The sequence below is a fragment of the Drosophila innubila genome, chromosome X, assembly GCF_004354385.1.
Source record: "Drosophila innubila isolate TH190305 chromosome X, UK_Dinn_1.0, whole genome shotgun sequence".
NCBI lineage: Eukaryota > Metazoa > Arthropoda > Insecta > Diptera > Drosophilidae > Drosophila > Drosophila innubila.
This window is the reverse complement of record NC_047626.1, coordinates 38,696,653-38,707,047: the sequence shown is the minus strand read 5'-3', so window position 1 is coordinate 38,707,047 and position 10,395 is coordinate 38,696,653. Positions and strand designations below refer to the sequence as shown.

The 10,395-nt window shown below is 37.6% G+C and overlaps 1 long non-coding RNA gene across 1 annotated transcript; it reads left to right on the top strand.

The window, feature by feature from the left end:
* The first annotated feature begins 6,960 nt into the window (after positions 1-6,960).
* Positions 6,961-9,133, top strand: LOC117792474. Its single transcript, XR_004618177.1, has 2 exons — positions 6,961-7,152; positions 8,184-9,133. It is a non-coding gene; the product is annotated as an uncharacterized LOC117792474 (long non-coding RNA).
* The last annotated feature ends 1,262 nt before the right edge of the window (positions 9,134-10,395 follow it).

Here is a 10,395-nt window from a genome sequence, read left to right as displayed (position 1 = left end):
TTGTATGTAAGCTCTAATACCCTGTACAAATAAATTTTTTAATGAAGAAATTTCAAGCACAAACAAATATTTAAAATTATTAAAACAACACATCGCATTTTTTTTATTATCTACATTTACAAATTTATTAGATTTACGGTGTTTTTCCTTGTAACATATTAAAGACAATAATTTTTTATAGCTGAAGGATATTTCAGAGCAGGCCTGTTTTGTGTTCTGCTTGCTGTGCCATCAACGAGCTCGGCCAACCAACTGAATCGAAAGCAAAAATAATTTCCCTCAGACGACAAGTCCACCGAAAATTACCCAGTGGACGCCCCGGCATGCGGAGACACTTTCAGTTGTATGTGATGACTTCTCTATAGGTCATTTGCTTAGTGGTTTAAGGGACGCTGTGGTCATACCGTGGTATTGATATGAGGCTTAAGGAAGTTTCTATTTATTAATAACAAATTACCATACGAAACAGAATTTAATTAAGGCTTTAATTTTTATCTTTATTTTACTGATTTTTGATTAAATTATGAATTTCATATTTATTTAATGAAAACAAAAAATGGATTTTTATCTAATTCTAATTTTAATATATACATATGTTATTAACAGTGTGTCTCTAGCGAGATATAATGGGATTCTAATCAACCATCCAACTGTCTTGGAATCTATTTACTGAACGAACTGTCTTGGGAGCTATCACTGAACGAACTGTTTTGGGATCTATTCACTAAACTAAATGACCTACAATAAAATTGATGGTAGTGCGAATTACATTTTCTCAACTATTACTATTACTATACTATACTATTAGCCAGCGTTAGAGCTGGAACTTTCCGAATTTTTTTCGAATCGCTTCAATTCGATTTAAAATATAGATATATTTGATATTTTTATTATATCCCTTTTTCTAGGGCTGTTGATAATATATCAAAATATCAATATATCGATATTTTTTCAAAAACTGATATATTTATATCGTAATATTACTTTTGTCCAAATATCGAATATGCGACATTTTTTGGGATATTTTATGATATTTTTCCGTTGGTCACTCTGTAGTCTGGATAGCGAACGAAAACGACCCGGAAAATAGTGATGTGAAGTTATATCTAAGCTTGCCGGCTGCTTCATGGGAAAGGATCCCTTGCACTTCTGGAATTCGCATAAGGCGTCCATGCCGGGACTTTATAGAATCACCTCAGTGTCTTCGGAGCGGCTAGTGCCCGCTATAAAATGTTTCATCTGTGACTTTGATTGAAAGCGAGTTACCTTAAACCGCCTTTATAAAAACTTTTTTAATGCGATATAACGTTAACAGTGATTCAGCAAAGCTCGCTTTTTCAACCCGTCGCTAATTTTTTTCCCCGCTTTAAACTACTAAGTGCCATTGAAAATGCAACGATATGCTAAATATTTAATTAATACACAATAATAACATAATAAAGTCGCACGTATAAACAAACTTAAAAGCTTTATGTTATATAAGGATATAATGATATAATGTGTTTGGCAGAATGTATGTAACAGGCAGAAGGGGGCGTGGCATACCACCCAAAGTATATATATTCTTGATCAGGATCAACAGCCGCGTCAATTGAGCCAAGTTCTTCTGTCTGTCTGTCTGTCCGTCCGTCTGTATGATGGTATGTAGGTTCCTGGATACCATATGCAGATCAAATTTGTTTTTATTTTTGGATCGGACCACAATATCATATAGCTGCCATAGGAACGATACTTCGAAAATTAAGTTTTAATATGAAAAAGTTTTTTGTTTGTTGAGATATCAGAACCAAACTGATAGACTATGCATCTGGGCTGGTAATATACATCCTTACCAAGTTATTGTGCATTCTCACTGGCTCACAAATCTTCACAAAATAGTGTCACAACGTCACAAGGCAATGTGAACCTCAAATTCCTTGTGACAACAATTTTTAGACACAAAATTGTGACACTCCAATGTGAACACCAGTGTCACATGCTGTCACCAATTTTTTGTGACCGAGGCTCACAATTTTTATAAAAATTATTTGAGCAGCTGTTTCAGTTGAAGTAGCTCAAATAAACCCAATCCTATTGTGACAGCCACATCGAGCAAGTTGGTTTTTCTTCATATTTTTAAACCATTGCTTTTGTTTTTCTCGACTCTTTTGACGAACACATTCTCATTGTTGCTCGTTGTGGCATATGGCGTTATTGGGTTGTGGCTGCTCTAGGACGAGGATGATGAGCCCAAGCCAATGCGGAAGTGATGGGTCAACAAATCGGATATGTGTTCCGCAGGCTGTTCCATTCGTCGACCGCGTCCTTCTTGCCGACGAGCAGCTGCTCAACAATTCTGTCCCAGCTAGCCTCCTTTTCATCCCTATTTTTGTAATTAGCGCTGGTCACATTCCAGAGTCATACCGACTCCTCCACGGCTTCAATGAGCTTTAGAATGCTTTCGGAATGACACTGAATGGTGACACGGCGACCACGGCTTAAAAGGGTTGCGTTCCTCTAATATTGCATATTACAATTTATTTGTTTAAACATATGCAATTGCAATTGATTGACAATTAAACAAATCACAGAACAAAACATGTCTTTGTTTTTATAAATTTTGTAGAACTTGTTTATTGTTCACGAGTTTGTTCAGTGTTCACATTTGGTGAACATTGCGATAGAATGTGGGGCTTTGCGACGCTTTGCGAAGCTCTGTCACAATGGCTAGCAGTGTTCACATTGATGGCTCAAATTTTGCTTCTCACAACAGTGTGACGCAAAATATTTGTGACGCCAATGTGAACACTTTTGACAGGCATTGCAAAGCGTCAAGGCGTCAAAATTACGATGTCACATTGCGAAGCAGTGAGAGCCTAGCATTACCAGCACCACTAAGCAAATAACCTATAGAGAAGTCATTTCATACCAACGAAAGTGTCCACAAAAAAAGCCCTATGCCTTTTTATTGCCGAGCATACATCGTTTGTTTTAGTTGACCATTTCGGGAACCTTTGCGTCAAATAATGCGTTCGCTATCCAGACTACAGAGTGATCAACGGAAAAATATCATAGAATATCACAAAAATATCACATATTCGATATTTGGACAAAAAAATATTACGATATAAATATATCAGTTTTGGAAAAAATACAAATATATTCATATTTTGATATATTATCAAACGCCCTAGATTATACTTTTTTTTTTTTCTTAATTGAAGTATATATTTTAGTTTAGTAAATAATTTAGTTCCAGTTCATCATTTATAATTAAGAAAAAAAAACAAAGGCAAATTATAACATAATTTGCCATAATAATGCCAATTCATATCAAGCCAGGGCCGGGAGTTAAGTTAGATGATAGAGAACAAATGAAATGTTAATCTAGAGCTGTTATGTTAATAGCATAACCGATTTATGTAGCTGTAATGGAATGTAAACAGCGCTCATACCCAGATACTACCAAGTTTAGCATAAGTCATTATTGAAAATTATATAGACCGACTCGGTCAGAACCAGCAGCACTTGGATTTTTATTTTGAGATTGAGGATCCCAACTGGTCTGGAGAGTTGCGGAAACATATGGCGCCCGAGCAGGGACTACTTGGAAAAAGTTCATGTCAAAAAGTTTAATCAAGAAATTGGCATATGTTTATTGTGGTTCGAGTGTTATGGTACAATAGCGCGAGTTGTTCAGTGGTTAAACATTGTAAATTGCTCAGGTTATTTTTACGTACATACATATGTGTGTACATATGCACGTGTGTTCAAGATTACGAGCATACATATATACATGCTAACACACATGCGTATGTACATATGTAGGCTAAGCAGAAGCAGACTGCTTAAAGAGTAACCTTTACTTGATCTTAAAACCAGTGAAAAGCGTATCAGCAGATAAGTGATAAACAGCTAAGCCGAAGTTGCGGTAAATGTAAAGCTGCTGCTGCGCTCTTGCATTGTTGTTGGTACCAATGGAAGAAACTTGAACAGTAAATACATACGAAGATAACTTGCAGTAGTTTTTTGCATAGCTTTTATTACTTATTAATTCGTCATTCGTCTTATCGTAAGAGACATTTATTGGAGACTTTTTTGAGTCATTTACGAATTTAGCTTGGCACTATTAGTTGAGTGCATCGTTTGAGTCATTTACTTTAGAAAGCTATTAGTTGATTGTGTTATTGTGAAACACAAAGGCTAGTATAGCTAGTATTTGACTGCAATAATTTTAAGAGCTGGTAAAATTTGGAGATCAAAATGCCACCAAAAAGAGGAAGTAAAGATTCAGAGTTTCACTAAGCGCGTGAAAGTTTAATGTCATCTTTAAATCGAAGCAAAGACTATGTGGCTAAGAATTGCCTGTCAAAGATTGCCGCTGAGTTAGAAACGCGATTGAGCTTGGTCGAATCCATCTTTACGCAGTTATGCAGTGTGCAACAGCAAATAGAAAAGTTTTGTGAGGATGCAGGGGAATTTGAGACTCGCCATGAGATAGAGGATATTTATTGTGAAGTTTAAGCAAAGATATTAACTCAGTTGACCCAAAGGGGACGTCATTCTATAACCGGCGCAGATCCATCTGCCAATTCAACACTGTCAGTTCCTGTTACAACTTCTCGATCTGCTAAATTGCCCAAATTGAAGTTACCAGAGTTTAACGGAAAATTTACAGAGTGGACTAGTTGGTTCAACACATTTAGTACCTTGATCGAATCAGATACCGATGTTGATGAGCTCTCTAAATTTGTTCATTTAAAATCGTGTTTAGGTCCAATTCCTCTGCGAACTATCGAATGCTTAGAACTGTCCGCATACAACTATCGAAAGGCTTTGCAGCTGCTTAAGGATCGTTTTGAAAATAAGGCCATAATCGTTCAAGCCCATGTTCACGAACTTTTTAGCATTAGCCGCCTTAAGCAAGCAAATTCGGATTCACTACGAGGATTAGTTGACGCTGTAAACTCTCAATTGGAAGCTCTGCGCTCACTAGTTAGCGAGAGTGAGATTTTAGATGCACTGTTGTTTCACTTGATCCAAAGTAAGCGAGACGAAGAAACATTGGAGAAATGGGAGAGCGAATTTGATTGCTTTCAGTTGCCTTCTTGGAAGTTGCTTTCGCAGTTTATAAGCAATAGAGGCATTAATCTAGCGGGTCGAGAAGTAAGAAAGTCTGTCGTGTCTAAGTCAAGTAGCAATGGAAAAAGGGCAAGTTTGGCGGCTGCAGTAGTGTCTAATGCAAATTCATGTTACTGCTGTTCAGGATCGCATCACATCAAGGTTTGTCAGAAATTCTTATCCTTGACACCATTGCAACGGTATTTCGAAGTAAAGAAACATGGTTTATGCTTTCGTTGTTTTAGCAAGCGTCATCAAACAAAGGAATGCAATGCCCAGTTGTGTAATACTTGCGCTAAGCCACATCATGAGTTGCTACATAGAGGATCTGGATTGACAAATACAAACAGCCCACAGACCGGCGATCAAACAAGCTCTTTGCAAAGCGCTCTTCTCACAAATAAAGGCACAAGCTTTCTAGCTACTGCTATCGTACTTGTGCGAGGTGCCGACAATAGGCTTAACCAATGCCGATGTGTCTTAGATTCGGGCAGTCAAATTAATTTCGTGACAGCCAAATTAGCATCGCAGTTAAGCCTCTGCATTAGTGAAGTACAATATTCTCTCAACGGTATTGGAAATTTGAAGTCAAGAATTATAGGCGAAGTTGAGACTACCTTCAAGTCCAGAGTAAACAATTTTGTTGCCACGGACAAGTTTACTATTTTGCCGGAAATAACACAGTACAATCCCAACACTACAGCAGCATCCTTCAGGTCACTGTTGCCAAAGAAAGTAAAACTTGCTGATCCGGTGTTTGATTCTGCACAAAAAATCGAAATGCTACTTGGAGTAAATCTGTTCTTCAAGCTTATAGTAGCAGGCCAAATTAAAATGGGACTAAATAAGCCAGTTTTACAAAAATCGCTGCTAGGCTAGATAGTTGTTGGCGAGTGTATACCTGATGAAAACGTGGCTTGAGTTGTGAACAGAATAGAGAAAGATAGGCCATGGGACGAAGATCTGCTGCACAATTTGGTACAACGTTTCTGGCAGTGTGAAGAAGTTTCTCAGTCCATAAAGACTTACACAGATGCAGAGAAGCTATGTGAAGACAACTTTGTTTCTAATGTGAAAAGAACAGATGATAATCGTCTTTCAGTTTGTCTGCCGTTCAAGCAACCACAAGAACAGTTAGGCGATTCGTACAATATCGCCTTGACTAGATTTTTGAATCTAGAGAGAAAACTTAATAGGCATCCGGATCTCAAGAGCGCTTACACCGAATTTATAACAGAGTATAAGGAATTAGATCATTTGGAGGAGGTGCCGGCTAGGGAAGCCCAGAATATGAAGTATTTTCTGCCTCACCATCCAGTAATACGGCCAGAGAGTTTGACGACCAAATTAAGAGTCGTTTTCGATGCATCGTGCAAAACGAGCAACGGGCTTTCTTTGAATGATACGATGTTAGTAGGACCAACATTGCAATCGGACTTGTTCGAAACTCTTAAGCATCTCCCAAACCAGAGCGATTAAATCGCAGCGGCAGCGGCGCGAATATATAATTACATTGCGTCTTATGAACGTATGCACACCAAAGCGGAGCGAATTCGTTTCGACGGCGAAATTGCAGCGTTTTTTTTCAGAACCGCGCATGCAGCGTTTTTTCCGCTTGCCGCCAAGAACGATAAAATTAGATTGCGCAGAAATTTGCTCATGTTCTGCGCTGATGACGTCACATGTGATGCATGTGTTGAATTTTTGCCTTGTTTACATGTTAAATTATTATATTTTGGCTTTTAATACAATATAATTATAATAATATAATACGAGAAGCAGTTTTTAAATTATAATCATTCACTTTTATTGAAAAATATTTATTAAAAATGCGTTTATGCGTTTAGCTTTTTATGCGCAATGTCTTTTTTCATGGCTGTCATTTGTTGTTATTTACACGTGCATTAATGTTAACAATGGCAAAAGTGGAGCTGCTTATTGAATTAGTAAAAAAACACAAAATATTGTACGATTTGGCGGACGAGGACTACAAAAACATCAGAAAAAAGGACAAGATATGGGACGAAATTGGATTGGAGCTGGAAGAAAGTGGTAATTATATTGCTTTATCAATTCAAGTTCAGTTTTTGTACAATGAAACAGTTGTGTAATGTTCATACATAAGTATGTATATTTTATTGTATGTGCATTTTTTGTTTACATATTTTCATGTATCGTTTATATAGTGAAATAATCAACAAATTCTTGTCTGATGTCGAATGCCAATTGAGTTGAGCGTCTTAAAGTGCATTCACTTCCGGAAAATGCGTTCATGTTTCCTTCTTGGGATTCTAATTCCTCATAAAAATCCTTGTCGCTATTCATTGAAATGCAATAGTTGTGTAATATGCACGCGGCTCTAACAAGAATTATTGTATTTTCCACTTTTGTTTCAATTGGCCTGTAAAATAGGCGCCATTTTTGTGCAAGAATTCCAAAAGCATTCTCGACTACTCTTCTTGCCCGGCACAATCTGTAATTAAATATCTCTTTTTTTTTGTCTTGCTTTGATTGTCGATACGGAAAAGGTCGAATTAAAAATGGCTTTAGCGCAAATGCCTCATCACCAATAAGAACATGTGGAGAAGGCGCATTTCTACCAGGCAAATTGCATGGTTTTGGTACATTCATATTGTTACTTTCGAATTTCGCTCCCATGTTGGAATTTTCAAAAATGCCACCATCACTGTTTTTGCCATATCCGCCAATATCCACACAAAGAAACTTATAATCGGGTCCTACAATGGCCATTAGTACCAAAGAAAATTTGTTCAAGTAGCACCAGTAAGTCGATCCGGTTTTCCTTGGTCGTTTGATAGTGATGTGTTTTCCATCAATGCATCCAATGCAATTTGGAAACTGCCACTTACTTAAAAAATTTTCTGCTGATTGCTTCCACATAGCTTCAGTTGGCTCAGGCATGTAAATTGTTTCTAGATTTTTGACAATTGCTTCGCCAACTTCCGTTACAATGCTAGCAACTGTTGAAAATCCAACACGATAGCTGTGTCCAATTGTAAGAAAGCTGTCTCCAGTTGCAAGAAATCTGTGAAATTAAAATTAATTATTTTTTATATTTTTAGGTGATGAAGTAAAAAAAAATGAAAAAATTTACGAGACTATTTTTCAAAATATGTGAGGTCAACAAAATGTACTACAGGGCAAGCCGCAGTTCATAAAACATGGATTTGGGCCAAGCAAATGGAAAGTTTTCGTCCATTTATTTCGTTTGCTAAAACGTCTTCGAATGTCAGTGGCATTGAACCATCTAAAACATCTTCATTCACGGAAACTTTTCAATGGACAGAACCACCAGAATCGCATATGGATGACGAGAGCAATGATGAATTGAACCAATCTATCGTATCTATTCCTGCCGTTGATGCTGAAAAACCTCCATTGAAGCGCTTGAAAAGATCTACCCCACAAGCAACGTCCTCCGTGAAGGATGTAATTGAATATTTGCAAACAAAGAATAAAAAAGCGCAAGACGATGTTGACATTTTGTTTATGGCGCATGCCCAAACAATTAAAAAATTCAGTCCGAGGAGACAGGCTCAAATAAAATTTAAAATTGCAAAGCTTATTATGGAGGAAGAAATGGCGAGTCTTGAGGAAAATTCACCTAGTTACTCTACCAATAGCCTTTCATCACAATTTACATTTGATAACATCTCTACTGCAAACATAAATTTTAGCTCAGGTGATTCAAATGTCACATATAATGATACAATAATATTACCTTAAAAAGATTGCCAATCGCTCTTCTGGTGAAATTGGCTGCCTGAAATGTGTGTGCTGCTTTTTAATATCAGCTTCGATTAACTTCAAAAGGTAATCGAAGCAGGTGGAGGTCATTCTAAAATATATATAGAATCTTTTTTCATCCTTCCGAAGTTTCTTCATCAAAGTGATGAACTCTCCACGGGAATGCCTCTCTGCATTTATGGGATGTACCCAAATTCTTTTTTGCCTAATTTAATTATATAATGTTACAATAAACAATCACAAAAAATTAAATATTTAATACTCACGCATTTTTCTCATTTTCTTCTTCTAATAATAACGTTAACAAAATAACTTCTTCATCGGACGAAGACATTTTTGCGAATAAAGAAACCGCGAATAATTCGCCGCGGTGTGAACACACTTGCGATTTTGGCGCGGAAAACATCACGCGGTTTATTCGCGCCGCTGCCGCTGCGATTTAATCGCTCTGGTTTGGGAGATGCTTTACTCGCTTTCGGTTCTATAGATATGCGCTTACTGCGGATATATCAAAAATGTATAGGCAGATTTTAATAGATCCTATTGACCGCGATTATCAGTGCATCTTATGGCGACATAGTAGTACTGAATCGATAAAAGTATTACGCCTCAAAACGGTAACCTATGGCACCAATTCTGAGCCATTCTTGGCTGTTCGTTGCCTATACTATTTGGCCGATAAGTTTGGGCATCAATATCCTTTAGCTGAGGAAGCAGTAAGGCGTAATTTCTATATGGATGATATGCTAGCTGGAGCGGACTCTCTCGATCAGCTGGTTCAATTAAACCATGAAGTAACAGAGTTGTTAAAGTTAGGGCGATTTGACCTTCATAAGTGGCGCTCTAATACCCATTGGGATGGTGGCAATGTGAAGTCACTAGAGCCGTTAGAAATCCAGACGACGGAGACTGCAAAAACGCTTGGAATTTGTTGGGCTTCGACAACAGATAACTTTCAGTTTTCGTATACTGCAAAAAGTTCCGGTATCATAACTAAACGGATAGTTCTGTCGGAGTTAGCTCAGCTGTTTGATCCGCTTGGATTTCTAAGCCCGCTCTTAATATTGAGAAAAGTATATATGCAAGAATTGTGGTTGCTTAAAAAGGATTGGGATGAAGAATTGCCTCCCAGTTATTCGCAACAATGGCAAAGATACAGAAGTAAATTAGAGCTCGTTTATGAGTGCTCGTTACCACGAGCCGTAGTCCCAGTTGATACTGCTGCAGAGAGGATAGAGCTGTGTGGATTTTCTGATGCGTCTTGCCGAGCTTATGGAGCCGCGGTATACGCTCGAGTCATAGATAAGCAGGGGGTCATATCAGTAAATTTACTAGCGGCAAAATCAAAAGTAGCACCTGTTCGAGTCTTATCAATACCTCGACTAGAGCTTGAAGGCGCTAGACTTTTAGCACAGCTCATGGCCAAAATAAAGAAGTGTGCACCTAAGCCGTTCTCTAAAGCTATATACTTCACAGATTCAACAATCGTTCTGAGTTGGATCGCTTCTCATGCCAGCCGTTGGAATA